The 15,721-nt window shown below is 34.9% G+C and overlaps 1 long non-coding RNA gene across 6 annotated transcripts in view; it reads right to left on the bottom strand.

Annotated features, from left to right (window-relative positions):
* The window catches only part of LOC129051616 (uncharacterized), a 45,428-nt gene that overhangs the window by 11,002 nt on the left and 18,705 nt on the right, over positions 1–15,721 (bottom strand). For 3 of the 6 annotated variants that reach the window (XR_008515990.2, XR_010137606.1, XR_008515991.2), the window contains exons 2-3: positions 13,694–13,774; positions 12,791–12,944 (exon numbers count right to left, since the gene is read on the bottom strand). This is a non-coding gene — a long non-coding RNA (uncharacterized LOC129051616). Of the gene's footprint in view, positions 1–453; positions 574–6,147; positions 6,213–6,895; positions 7,016–9,874; positions 10,041–12,790; positions 12,945–13,693; positions 13,775–15,721 lie in introns of those variants that run through there. The other 3 variants (XR_008515989.2, XR_008515987.2, XR_008515988.2) reach the window with 3 other exon arrangements.

A 15,721-nucleotide genomic window follows, 5' to 3' on the forward strand; every position in this document is an offset into this window, starting at 1 on the left:
TGATTGAAAATTATCATTTATTTCAATTGTTCTTATAAGTCTCAAGGCAAGGCATGATGAAAGTGTAGTTATATTTTGGGAACCAGCTTCCATTTCTTGCAACTATTCCTGGACAAATTTGTGCTGATATATTTTAACATTACAAGCCATGTCCTATGTTATATGACACATAAACAATAAAGTTTTGGAGCTGATGAAAATAAATTTTTATTGTAATCATCTAAACCATTCAACAAAGGTGACTTGGCATGTCATAGATGTTTGACTTTGTTCCATTACGCATAAATAGCAGGATAGCATTGTTAGCAGATGCATTTAGATGGGTTTTAAAATGTATCTTCTTGGTTACAGAAGAAATAAGTTGTGTAGACAGCAAAATGAAACTTTTTTAAAAAAAAGTTTTTTTTAAAAAGGAATAATCAAATACAACAAAATCCATATTGATCTCCTGACCTGATAGTCAGCATTGCCATGTGGAAGTCTGATTCTTACCACCCATGATCCTAGACACGTTTCCATTCCATTGAAGAGTAATCTTGGGCTTTCCTTGGTGGTGCAGTCATCCTCAATATACTTTTCAGTTGTTAAGAAAGAAGCACGAGAGATGCAAGTGATGAGTAGAAATTACTAGTTTTGGTGGATATAGCGCTAGTTATTACAAGTCTTCTTTACCTTTGAAGGCAAACTGCTCAGTGAATGGGTGATACATATCTTTAGGACATTAGGCATTTCTGTCCTATTGCTTTTGCTCTTCAAAACATTTAATCATTTCTATAGAAGGATTTACTCTGTAGGTATTGTCTGAATGGGATATTTCAAAGAAAGTCCTGCAATCATTATGACTTTTTACACACGGCATTACACACAACTTGACTTTCATAGAAGCATGTAGTTTTCACATTAAACAAATGAAAAGTGACAGTTAGCTATATCTACCCTTGATCAGTTTTCTAAAAGGTTAAATAATTTCAAAACTCATAAATTTATTGGCTATTTTTTGAAATTGAACATTTAGACCTTAAAAATGGACTTCCTTGTTGTCCTTTTCTGTTTTCCAAGGGCTAAAATTGTTAAGCGGTAGATCTCTTTTTGTGACCTTGAGTGGTCATCATCCCATCTAGGATACAAGTCCCAGTGTAGTAGATACACATGACATTGAAATCAACTTGCTGAGGTGGGCTAAGACTGACATGGATGTAAATCTGATCATTAAAAAGATGTGCAAACACTTTAAACTTGACAGGTAAGTTGTGCAATATTAACCACAGTAGTTAACTGGGAAACCTAAAAGCTCATCATGATGGTTCTAAGTCAGTACATCTTTTGCTGATATTTAAATATACCCTTTGGGTTATATGAAGTATTCCAGGAGTTCAAACTCAGGTCACAAGAACATTAATTTCCGTGTTTTTATAAAGGTAGTATGGTCAGGAAATGGCCAGGATGTTTCAGAACAGAAAATATGTGAATATATCTCCTAGATTCAAAGCCACACCATAAAATTACAATTCTAGAAGACCATAATGGAGTATTTCCAAAGCTGAAGTGCCTAACCCCATAGCTGAACACTTGAATTTTATCTGATAGCATTTAACGTAAGCACTTTCAGGTATAAAACAAATTGGATAATAGTTAGGTCTAACTAATAAACTTCAACTTGTTTGAAGTTTGCTGAGCCTAGATTATTTTTTGAGAAACTCATCATTTAAAGAGAGTCAGGTTCTGAATGTAGAAATGAAAAATAAAGCACAACTTATATAAGACTTTGGGAGTGTCTATTTAGATGTAGACAGTGCCTGTATCAGTATTTGTCTTCCTCTATGTATCAGCGTACAGAAATCTTGATGTCCAATTCTTCTGTCCTTTTGAGACTTCTTATCTCCTCTCATGACCTGGTTTTATCGCCTGACTCCTTTTGTGCTTACTGAAACTCATCTCCCAAGTACATTTCACTCACAAATATTTATTAGTCATCTCAGCACTGTTCTAATTGTTGAGGATATAGCCATAAATAAATAGGATTGTGACATCATGTTGTTTTACATTATACGGAGAAACAAAACAAAAAAATAGCCAAGTAAACACATAAATGAAATAAATTTGATTAGTGATATTCAGCTACTGACAATTATTAAAATAATAAAACAGAGCAATTGGCCAAAGAATAACTTTGCAATACGGGAGAGAAGGAATGATTTTATAATGTAGGGGTAACATGACATATTTTTTCTTCTGTTCTTTTTCATATTATCTTTTGTGTTTGGTTGATTTTCATTGTGCTTGGAAGAGTGCTTCTCACATCTTATGCACTAAAGAAAGCTTTATCAATGTATATGTGTTATCAGTATACAAAATTTAAGTTAGATTTTCTATGTTATTTTCCTAACCTAAGCAGTACCGTGGCGTAGAATGCAGCTGTACATACATATATATTAGAGCTTATTTTTTTTTAATTTTCAGGTCTGCTCAAGTTAGGAAAATAACTTAACCATATATATATATATATATATATATATATAGTTATTTACTATAACTATAGTTAGATGTACTATCACTATAGTTATATATGCCATATATATAAAATCAGCTCTACTATATGTATGTGTGTATATATATATACACACATATATATGTTTACGTTCACTCGTTGAAATAAAATACTATTAAACATTTCGGGTTTTATTATTTTTTTCTGCATAGTTCAAATGAAGGAATAAATGATAGAAAAAGCAATTTTACAAAAAGGAGATATTACGAACTGTACTAAGACGGAGAAAATGTTTCTCGAATAAGCTTAGCAGTTGGGAACAGTATTGCATTGATGCTTTTACCACCTAAAGCTGAACATCAATAGCTGCTGGAGGGTGTAGATGTTCTATTCAAGAAGAAATTAGCACAGACATCTGAAAACTTGTGACCATAGCAGAGAAATGTAGAAACATATAAGAACATTTAAATTTCTACAAAAACAATTTCTGAATTTTAAACAGCCATAACATTTCTAATCTTCCCAAACCTAAGTGTTATTTTATTTGTTTGTTCATTGTATTTATTACGTAGTACCATACGTGTTTTGGGTTCAGAATAGTCAGCTACCTATATGAAACAATAGCAAAGCCTCCACTTTGAAATATTGTCCCAAGTACCCAAGCCTCTCCAAACCATTATTTCTCCCCTTTCCTCCAAAGAATAGCCACAATGCCCCCGTGGGTCATAGGTCTGGTCTATAATAAAGTCCATTTGTTGAAAAGGTCATATTCCGGGGGTCAATGGCCTGCTTTAAATCTTGGCTCTAACAGTTTTTCTTGGGTGGCTTTCAGTAAGCTACTTAAACATGCATCTATAAGTATTCTCATCCATGTGACCTAAAGAATAACAGTCCCTAATATCAGTGTGTTGTGAAAATTAAATTAGTTAATGCATATAATGGGCTTGGAGGAGTGCTTTACCCAGAAAAGTTTTCCTTATGAATATAAAATACTGTTATCATCATTGTCGTTATCATTATTACTTATTTGGCTTTTATAATCCTGATAGCATTTTATTTTTTAATTTGGTCAGAGCTCAAGTGGAGAAAAGTGTGTCATTTTCAAGCACCGATATTTGGAGAATGGCCCAGGAAAATTGGAAAATAAGAAAGGAAGTAAAAATTAGAGCTTAAACCACAATTAGGAGATTTTAATAAGGCCAGGGAATATTGGTATTTTGACATTTGCAGTGTGGAGCAGTCCCACAGCACAGAATGTAGCTGTACATAATTTGGGTGGAAAATGTCCTACAGCCTTGTTTTCCAGCCTTGATACTGACTGAAAGGGGGCTTGATACATGCATTGTTATAGATTCTTTCAGGGCCTGTCAGTGAGTGAACTGGCAAGGAGGTAAGCACAGAATTACCCTGATTTCCATTCCTGGGGGAACTCATTCTTCTTTTTTTTTTTTCTGGATAAATGAATAAAATGAGTGGGTTAGGAGAAGAAGAGCCAAAAGATTCCAAAAAGAAAATGTTTCTTTTTAATCCTGATGCTTCCTCAGAGGAAGAGGATTTTCCTGCCTCCCAGCAGGCCAGAGTGCTTCTTGAGCACTCTTCCCTGTTCTGTGGGGTACAGAGAGGAGGAAGAGAAGGTGCAGTCACTTCTTTGCAGGCTTTGGCTCAGGTTTTGACAAACCTGAAGCCTGTTCAATTCTACAGGTCCTCTTACCAAATTCAAGTGTACAAATACAAAAGGTTGTACAGAAATGAATATATTCACCTTGAGAAAACAGATTACAACAAACTTCACATCTTAAAAGGCTGACAGTTACTTTAAATATAAAAAAATCAAAAAGGTATAATATTTTTTGTCAAATAATGGCCTCATATCTCTATAACAACCCCACTCCATTTTCTCGGCTTCACACTCTTTGATCATCCCCTTTTATAACCAACAGTGTCTGATATCATTTTTATAGATATAATAGAAAAAAATTTTTGTCATTCTTCTACCATATTTATTTATGAAACAGATAAAATTTACTTTATGTTGATAGCTGATAATTATGTGTTTCAACTTTACAATTTATAGTATGATGCCATATAAACTTTTAAAATCACTGTTAAATAGGAGAAAAATCTCTGCTCATGTTTCCTTCATAATAGCAGTGTAAAGTTTTTTGTTTTTTGTTTTTTGGTTTTTTTTGACAGAGTCTCACTCCGTTGCCCAACATGGAGTGCAGTAGCATGATCTCAGCTCACTGCAACCTCCGCCTCCCAGGTTCAAGTGATTCTCTTGCCTCAAGCTCCTGAGTAGCTGGGATTACAGGTGCACACCACCAGGCTCGGCTAATTTTTGTGTTTTTAGTAGAGATAGGTTCTACTCATTTTGGCCAGGCTGGTCTCGAACTCTTGATCTCAAGTTATCCACCCACCTCAGCCTCCCAAAGTGTTGGAGTACAGGCATGAGCCATGGTACCTGGCCCAATAGTGTAAGATTTAACATAACTTTCTCCAAGCTAACTTCTGGCTCTACACTTCAAACTCTTTATCCTCCAGCTACCCTCATTGGTCCAGCTTTGGATGTCATGGGATGTGATATCACCTCTGATTTTGCAATATATCAAGATGGGTATTCAGCACAGTTACATTTCTCTTTCTGAATGCCTACCACTAACCTAACTATACATGAAGTTGAACCACATACTTAAATTCCAATAAACTCAAAGTAAATGTATCCTCAACTCAATTTCCCATTGATGAATCCAAAACCAAATCTATACCTAGGGCAACCTTACCCAGCACAAGGGTAAGTGTAATTGAGGGAAGTCAGTGTGAAAAGAGACCTTTGTTGTATGTAATAGCAGGTAAAATCTTTGCCTCTGCAAATTTTACAGAAGATGACTGCACTGATAAGGCCTACACTGCATTTCTCATAAATGTGGGAAGAATAAGTTGGGTGCACTTGTCTAAGTTCTGTCCCTTCTCTCAAGAAAATAACCTAATGAGAGTTCTGCTCTGCTTTTCAACATACTAATATTTCACACATTCATCTCTGAAAGCCCCTACACTCATACACACACACACACACACACACACACACACACACACGGGAAAGCAAATCCACTCTGTTTTTCAGTCTGTTTTGCCCATGACTAGTTATATAAGTCTGCCTAGGTCTGGAATTGAGATCTCACATCCTAGAGGAGTTTACATTAGGTTACATAGTTCTATTTAACATTTGTTAAGAAATAGATTGATATCTAGACCTCCAATCTGCCTTACTTGTTTAATTTCTCAATATGCGTAAGAGAGAGAAAATGTGTTTGTTACAGCTTCTTTATCTTCAGTCATAGTTTCCCCTAGATAAGTTAATGTAATGCAGAATTTGTTGAAGATACTAAACTAGTTACTACTTGGACTTTTGAGTTACTCAGGTTTCTGTTAAGGTCTTCATTTATTTCTAATGCTTGCTATTTAATGTGAAAAGACTTTTTCTTGTTTGTTTCAAAAGAATATTCTGGAAAAAATCAGTTTTGAACCAATAGAATGCCTCTCACATTATTTGGACATCATTCACCATTTACCCAATCGCTTATGAGGCATTTTACATCTTAAAAAACACACTATATATCAGACCAAAAATATTTTTGGGAGAAAAATTATGCTGTACATACAGAAACAGGTTTTGCTTTTCAAATTTGTCTTGGAGCCAGCCCTCTCACAGACACCTGGCTGAGTCCTGTGGAGACAGGTTGAAATAAGTAAAAATGGAATCGACTTTGACTAAAATTCCTGTAAGCTTTCCAAGCCAAACATACATGTTTTAGTAGCTGTTTACTAAAATACTAAGGAAAGATGAGAGAACTTCTTTGACTCTTTTGGATAGAATACAAGATTTTGAACTCAGTAAAATACAAACAAGATAGTGGTATTAAACAGTGACAATGGGGTTTTTAGTGGGATGTGGATCAGCTGGAATGACAGTTAAAGTGGACAGTTTGAAGCTTTTGAAAAGAGAATTATTAGTATTCATCATTTGGGGGTGGGAGGATATGGCTTGAGGTAGAAGTAGACACTGTTAAATAGCTCATGATCAGTGGACAAGGTTTCTTATGCACAGAAGACACTCACTGGATCTTTCAGGGAAAAAAAGGTGTAAGAATTCACAAGTAGAAATTAGAGTCAGCAAATATAGAGTAGTGAGTTTATTATATAACAGACAACTACAGAGATTGCTGATTCATCATAACTGGTTCTTCCTATTTTAGGAGCAGATACCTTCAAAATATATTTTCTGCTTAAGGTCAGAGCTCAAACTCTTCTATTACATGTTCTTTCTCCAGAAGGATATTCTCTCAGTCTGATTACTATGTTGGTTTTAGGCAGTTAAGTTTTATAACAAATTACCCCAGACTGGGTGGCTTAAACAACAAACATTTATTTCTCACATCTCTGGAGGCTGGGAAATCCAAGCTCAAGGTGTCAGCAGATTCAGTGTCTGGTGAGGACTCTCTTTCTGGCTTGCAGATGGCTGTCTTTTCACTATGTCCTCATATGGCAGAGAGAGGAGGGGGGGAGAGAGAGAGAGAGAGAGAAAGAGAGAGAGAAAGCAAATGAGAGAGAGTAGAGGGAAAAAATTCTCCTGCCTCCTCTTATAAGGGCACTAATTCCACTTCATGAACGTTCCACCCACATGACCTAATTCCCTCCCAAAGGCCACACCTCCCAATACTATCAGACGGGAGGTTAAGATTTGGATATATGCATTTTGGGAGGACACAAACATTCAGTCCATAACGTATGTCTATCTGAGTCTTTGAAAACTGCATAGAAATATCACAGGATGTAAATGAATCCGTGAGGATCTGAGATCCAGTCATAAGCAGGAGGTCAAGTTCTCACCTGTGCAATACTCTAACCTCTCTATGTCCCCAAAGCCAAACACTGACCCAGAACACAATGGTAGTTTAAGAAATAATTGTTGATTGGGTGAATAAATATAGGTCATAAAGTTATTTCTAAATTTACTCTTTAATTTCTTCTTATTCATAATGTATACATAGAATACTTAATTTTAACTGTGAATGAATGTTTAAATTAGAATATAATTATGTGTAATTTTAGTTAACCGAAGAAACCCTATTGAATGACTCACATACTCAAGGATGAGATACTCAAAAATAGGTTCTAACTTTAGAGAAATTGTGAACTAGACAGACTTTTTTGGTATGCCTCTCCAGTCTTCAGATAGCAAACACTATTTTTCTGGCTTCAGGAGAATATTTTCCATTTGGCATACCTTTTACTTGTCTTTTGTGACCTTCCTCCAAATTCTGACAAAGTATTTCAAAATATCTTAGTAGTAACTGTGAGCTTATAATAGCTTAAGATATCAACTTCCTACATAGCATATTGGAAACTTATTTTTTAAAAGGAAGAAAAAATGCCAAGTGATAAAACAATTTGAGTCGAAATGTAAATGTACTATGACTGCAGTAGATCACATAGCCCAACATCCCTTCAACAAGTGAGTATGTCTTCCCTGTGCTCATTACTACATTGTGAAAATAACCTATTTGAATGGGTAACATTATACAGATCTAACAGTGTCTTAGACTTACTCAGTGGGATTCCATACATACATTTCATGGTAATTGAACACTGAAAGCTTTAACAATGACAGATAATCACAATCATTCTCTCTCCTATCCTGGGCTAAGTGTGAATCTTCACATTTGTATAATACTAGGAAATTCTCGTAGGTGGGGAGGGGTGTGAAGATAGCTTAATAAAAACATGTAGCTATCTTTTCACTTATTTTCAATGTTTTACATAGAGCAAAGGTTTCAAGTGTCTGTGATCAGAACGCAACCAAACAAACATCAACTTTTGGCTTTGCTTTTTATTCTGTTTTAATGTGTCATCTGGCTAATTTGGAAAAGTTTTATTAATTTATTTTTCTTTAGGATGTCTACAAATCTTGTATTCCTAAAAATGAAAAATTCTGGCAACTCAATAATTAACAGATAATGTTTATTGCTTTCTCTGAATTGTGCCCTACCAAGTGTGGGACATAAATAAAAGATTAGTAAAATGATATCTTCACGATCTCATTAGATCCAGGTTTCAATACATGCATTTAGTTGCACTCTAGGGGAAGAAAAAGATTATATAAGAATATAACGTATAATATGATAACTCAAAAGTCAAAATATCTTCCCATAAATGGTCAATAATGATGACAGTAATTATAAGCAAGTGTTTCATAAAATGTTGTTTTCCTTCCCATCAAGAATTTCAATCTATTTTATTGGGCAGTACGTTGATAATAAAATTGAGTTATATGTTATGCCTACATTGGCAAGAATTTGAAATGACAGTTGTGCTCAAAGGGTAGCAAACCCTTGGGAGGATAGAAAGAAACATGACTGCATTTTCAGTATATTTGCATATCCTCTAGTGCTTTTTCTATGTGGAATGACTTTTCCTTTGTTATTTTTCTTCTGAGAAAGATATATGATATAATAGTTCTGAAAAATTCCTTTCCAAGGAATACCTATAGGAATAAATGTTTCCCAAGACAGTACACTCACAGAGTCTAGTTACTCTTTTTTATTTATATTGGTGTTATGCTATTGTTTATAATCTTTGAATATCAAATCATTGTTATACTGAATTTGAAAATATTTTCTTAACATGCGTATTATCCAAATCAGTATCATAGGATTATTTTATAGGGATAAGAAAGATCACAAAATGCTGCTTTAATTTGATTGTTAATGTTTATAATCCTTTTATCAAAATTTTAACATTGTTAATTATGAGGTCTAAAATACAATATTTTTTCGAAAATATTTTCTTGACTAAAAATTAAATAAATAGCAAAATAATGGAAATCATGCATTTATTTCAAACAAATATTAAAAGTTATCTGAGCCCTGAAGTAAGCTGAAAAACAGAAAACTGTAAAGTGGTAAATTTTGTGTGCTGTGTAGATACATTCCACAGAAATAGTCTGAAAAACAACAACAAAACACACACCTTTATCCACTACCTAATTTGGGCCAAATCTTGTGCCTATTCATACATTTAAACCATTTAAAAGATGATGTTTTATATATTTTTTTTTAAATGACAGAAGAAAAACTTTGTAGATAGCTGAGCTAGATATCTCTTTGACCATCTGTGTTATGTATTGTGTGTGTGACTTTTCCCATACCCAGCTTATATTTTCATAATTGACCTCTAATCTAAATACCAAATGATCAACTATGAATTCCAGCTTGACTGGGACAAGAATTACAAGCATATGTACAGTACCTCGGGTTATTACTGTCAGAACACTGCAAAAATATGTTTGCCACTCTTGTATATAATTACACCCTGGATTCATTATAGCTGGTAATAATGCAGTCTTTTATTCAAGTCAGGATTTCTCTGGATCCAGTGTAAATGTTTTTCTGCTATATTAAGTCATTCACAACGTAGATGACACCACTGAAGGTTGTTTAGGAACAATTGCAACAGAACTGGCAAATTCAATAGCATGGGAGAGTTGAATGCTGGGCTGAGAAAGGAAAATATATTCAGTAGCTTTACCTGTTAGAGACAAAACTCACCCAAAGGTTTTCCTATTTTTCTTCCATATACCATGGTTTGTTTGCAGTGGATGTCTAATATGTTGATATTCTTTATCTCTGTGATCATTGGTTTTAACAATGATTGTGGAACAACAATAAACAAAAGCTTATATCATCCAGATTTTGACAGAATTGCTTTGGCTGGGATTGTTCAGGATAGAATGGGATACTAAAGGGATGGTATTTTTATCTGTAATTTTAATAATTTACTGTGGCCAATTTCAAGGTTACAAGAATATTAAGTTACAGACTCTGCTGATGATAGACTACCCTATGACTTAATCCATATTTGGATCTATTTCTAGGTTGTGTTTATTTTTTGTTACTTTGGGTTGACTCGCGTCTTTTCAGGACTGGCTCACCCTTACTTTTCCTTCTCAGTTCAGATTATATTTCCTCAAGGTGGTGTCCCTGAAGCCCTTTTTAAGACATCCTTATGCAAATCAGGTGCCCTGAGGTATACTAAATTGTTTATTCTTTTTATGGCATTTATCATAACTTTTTACTTAAATAATTACTTGTTTAGTTTTAAGACATGGAATCAATCCAAATTCCCATCAGTGATAGACTGGATAAAGAAAATGTGATACATATACACCATGGAATACTATGCAGCCATAAAAAAGAATGAGATCATATCCTTTGCAGGGACATGGATGGAACTGGAAGCCATTATCCTCAGCAAACTAAACTAACACAGGAACAGAAAACCAAACACTTCATGTTCTCACTAATAACTGGGAACTAAACAGTGTGAACACATAGACAAAGGGAGGGGAACAACACACACTGGGGCCTGTCCAGTGGGTACAGAGGAGAGCGTCAGGAAAAATAGCTAATGCATGCTGGGCTTAATACTTAGGTGATGGGTTGATAGGTGGAGCAACCCACCGTGGCACACGTTTACCTATGTAACTAACCTGCACATCCTGCACATGTACACTGGAACTTTAAATAATTACTTGTTTAGTTTTTCCATGATATAATGCAAGCTCCTTATATAAGGGTAAGGATACTTTTAGTCTTGATCATAACTACATTCCCAATACCTAGCATAAGGCTGGTCAAACAGTATTGCTCAAAAAAGTATTGTCAAATGAATAAATGCTTAAATAAATGGCAAACATTTGAAGAAAATTGCTTAGTCCTAAACAGCGTGTTTGAATTTATTCTTACTTTGGTGATAGATACTGTATTAATTCTTATTAAGTTAGCTCTTAATAAATCATGTATCACTGGTACCACAAGTTTCAACATATTTGGCAATTTCTACAAAACTGAATATTGCTGCATTTGAGATGATCTCATTGTCTCGAACCTGGGAGGGTTATTTTTTTTAAAAAAAAAGGTGTCCTGATTTACTTTTTATTCTTTTTGTAATTCAAGGAAAGTCCCCTGATTTGTTTTTCTTATCAAAAGAAAAACAGGGTTCAAGGGGGAGTTCAGCTAATTTAGCTTCATGATCAATTTCTTTATGGCATTTTATTGCATTCTGAAGGTCTGAAATATTGTGGATTTTGTTAACCTTCATTGGCAGAAACCAAGGAGATAATCTACTTATTTACATGGATCACCTTGATTACTCTTGAAACAGATTATTAGATAAATTGTGATGATATTAAAGGTTTAAATGAAATATTTTCCTTTTAAACATCAAGTAGCCCTTTCTATTTTTATGTTATATATCACTAATACCATAGTGATGATTTTAATTATTCCTAAAAACCTATCTTACCACCAAACGATAAAATGATACAATTGTGAATAATTGGAGTTGAAAAATACTCTGGGCAACTGTTCTGCTTTGAAGATGAGAAAATTAAGGCCTTGCGATATTTCATAAATTGCTCAAAGTCAAAAGTTAGCTGGTAGAAAAATTCAGGGCTAATAGATAAGCATCTTGTTCTTCCCATTAAAATATTATTCTGGTTATAAATTATTACTTTAAGTAAGGCATCTACTATGGGGTATTATTTAGTCTATTAAGAAAGAGCAGAATACAAACAAGGCAAAATCTTATAACATGTCTGAAAATGCGCCTTCCTTTTTTGTGTTTAATATCTTTGCACATGACATTTGGATTACCTGCTCATTCATGTGCATCCAAAGGTCTTTTATTAATCCTGTAAAATCTTGTTCTAATGTAACCATAATAGTAGGAAATTCCTTGAACACCTATCCTCCATCCGATTAGATACTATTTAGTATGTATTTTGTGTGCACTTTCTAATCACTATAATTACAGCAAGTATTACTTACATTTATTACACACAATAGTCTAAACATCTTTAAATATGTTAATTTAAGTAAGTCTGTGAGCTGCTATAGAGCAGAAGCAGTATCAGGTACAACAGTACATCTCCAGATCATCAGTGCTTAGCAAAACAGTCACAGAAAAATAAGGGTATGATGTGCAGGAGAGAATGGGAAGGAGCTCTATTCATGTCTCTCTCATCTCTTAAAAATATTCAGTGGACTTTCTTCTTCACCTGAACTTAAATACAAACTTAGGCAGGTTCCATATGACCATTGGTCAATCTTTTGGAATTAGACATACTACAACAATTTAACGTCACAGAAGACAGTTTTAGTTTAGCAACTTTAATGCCCAATTATAACAGATATTTTAAAGCCATTTTCAATTTGAGGTGTTAACCATCCTTCCAATTGTACCTACCTCTAGAAATGCTTTGACAAAAATGAGGTGTAGTCAGCACGTTCTCTTCTTCTTTCTGTGGGCCTCTACTTTTCTACCTGTATCTCACTAGCCAAAATTTCCAGGGCTTGGAACAAGTTCAAGGAAGAAGAGAAAGGTCTTCTCTTTACAAGAACTGCCATGAAAAGTTATCATCAATTAACTTAGTGGATATTTAAAGTGGAAGCTTTCTCTTTGGGGCATGTTAATGGGTGGTTTTGCAGTTCATTCCATTGCTGGGAATCTCTCCTCTGTCCTTTCCAAGAGGCAAAGCCAACTCTTTTCTGGTTGGGGTTGGTTGCCGAGACCAGCTCGGTCGGGGAGACCCTAACCCAGCGGCGCTAGAGGAATTAAAGAAACACACACAGAAATATAGAGGTGTGAAGTGGGAAATCAGGGGTCTCACAGCCTTCAGAGCTAAGAGCCCTGAACAGAGATTTACCCACATATTTATTAACAGCAAGCCAGTCATTAGCATTGTTTCTATAGATATTAAATTAACTAAAAGTATCCCTTATGGGAAACCAAGGGATGGGCTGAACTAAAGGGATAGATTGGGCTAGTTAACTGCAGCAGGAGCATGTCCTTAAGGCACAGATTGTTCATGCTATTGTTTGTGGCTTAAGAATGCCTTTAAGTGGTTTTCCACCCTGGGCGGGCCAGGTGTTCCTTACCCTCATTCCAGTAAACCCACAACCTTCCAGCATGGGCATCATGGCCATCATGAACATGTCACAGTGCTGCAGAGATTTTGTTTATGGCCAGTTTTGGGGCCAGTTTGTGGCCAGATTTTGGGGGGCTTGTACCCAACATTTAGTATAACACATCCCACTAGATTTAGGCAACTTTTGGCTCTCTACCATCACCCATCTCCCTGATAATTACCTCAGCTCTCCGTGCAGTGTTTTTGGACACAGCCTAAGACATACAGACTGGCTCTTCCTTCCACGTGGACTGACTTGGCTCCTGTGAAACACAAATGTGTTTTTTATCTCGACAAATTCTGGAAAGAAAGCTATTTTCCAATTTTTTTTTTGTCATAGACCACTTCTCATAGCCTTTTATACCTTGAGTACAGGCTAACTAGCAGTGAATTGTACATCAGTGTAGGTGACTCAAGTGAACCTCTCCACTGATTTTATTACATTTGCTTTCTCTTGACGTGAGGTGGTAGCTCCTTCTCTCCCCCTTTTCCAGTAGATGGAATTGGGATCACCATACTGCTTTCTCCAACAATGTCTCCTCCTTTTGTTGTATTAAATTCACCTCCTGGAAGCATTTCTTTGTATATGTGGGAATGAGGAGAGGCACTCTGTCTGTCAATCTTGAGGGTCCAAGAGTCTCCAAAATAATCATTTGTGAATTTTCTCAAAATCTCAATTCCAGACCATTTTATGTCATTTATATAATGCAAGTTACAAATCTATGTACCTTTAAGTTATAGTTTTGGTTTTCTAACATATTCTGTATTTTTTCCCATGAGATTGAATGTCTTTCATATTTTTTCCTTTATTCTTGGGAGACTAACCTAGATTCTATTCAACTGCTTATAACATTAACACATTCCAGACACAAATGTGAAATATAATACTTATTTATTCAATGAATAATTTATCATTTATGAATAAAGTGATATTTAGGAATCTGATAGTTCTGCTCAGCTAAAGAAAGCAGGTGGATATATGTACTTATTTTGGAGGGAAATAATAAGTAATTTAGAAGAAACCCAAATTTATTAAGAAATTCTGGGACATACAATGTTGGAGATACATGCACTAAAATAGTGCAACTTTTGCAAATTATTCATTTGTACATAAAATATAAGTATTACTTTTTATTTGTGAAATTGAAACTAAATTCTCAAATAATGTATTCCCAAATTGTTTGTCAAATAACAAGCTTATAAAACCATTTTTTGTTGTTATTTTTTCTTTTCTTTTTTTTTTTTTGAGATGAAGTCTCACTTTATTACCCAGGCTGGAGTGTAGTGGCGTGATCTCGGCTCACTGCAACCTCCGTGTCCTGGGTTCAAGCGATTCTTCTACCTCAGCTTCCGGAGTAGCTGGGAATACAGGTTCCCGCCACCATGCCTGGCTAATTTTTGTACTTTTAGTAGAGATGGGGTTTCACCATATTGACGAAGCTGGTCTCAAACTCCTGAGCTCGTGATCCGCCTGCCTTGGACTCCCAAAATGCTGGGATTAAAGGAAGGAGCCACCATGCCCAGCATAAAACCATTTTAAAGCCCATCATTTAAATGACTATTAGGATATCTCAGAGGTAGTTGATATTGAATATAGCAAGGAAATACTTAATGGAAATGTAACTATCACGTTATCAACTTTTTGCTGTTATTCAAACTATATTTTGTGTTTGTTCAAGCTGCCTGCTTTTATAGCATACAAAGAGGTCAAACGTCAATATTGTTCACAGGTTCTGGAACATTGAATTATTTGCCAATGCAATATTCTTTATTATCAAAGAAGAAAAAGGAGAAGGAGGAAAGGACATTTTACTCTTGCAATGCTTTCACATATTATTCTTTTTATAGTACCAACCTGAGTAAAATAGAAATATATTGGTCATTACTCGTCCTCAAGAATAACTTAAACTCTGGTAGAAGAGAAACGCATACATGAGCAGATAGAGGTGATGCGTCAATTTGGGAGGCAAATCTCCTGTTTTATACCAGAATAAAATCTCTCCAACTTCCTTTCTCATTTGGGCTAATATGAATAATAGCACTTTCAGACATCCTAGAAAATTTTGAAATGATGCCATGATTATGAAGAGCCAGAACTAAGTCCGACATGAAGGGGTCAACCTAAAAACACACCAAAAACAATAATAATAAAGTGGAGAGTAAGTGACAGAAATGTTTCTTAATTTTATTTAGGATTGGCTAGTGACTTT

The sequence above is a fragment of the Pongo abelii genome, chromosome 17 (assembly GCF_028885655.2).
Source record: "Pongo abelii isolate AG06213 chromosome 17, NHGRI_mPonAbe1-v2.0_pri, whole genome shotgun sequence".
NCBI classification, from domain to species: domain Eukaryota; kingdom Metazoa; phylum Chordata; class Mammalia; order Primates; family Hominidae; genus Pongo; species Pongo abelii.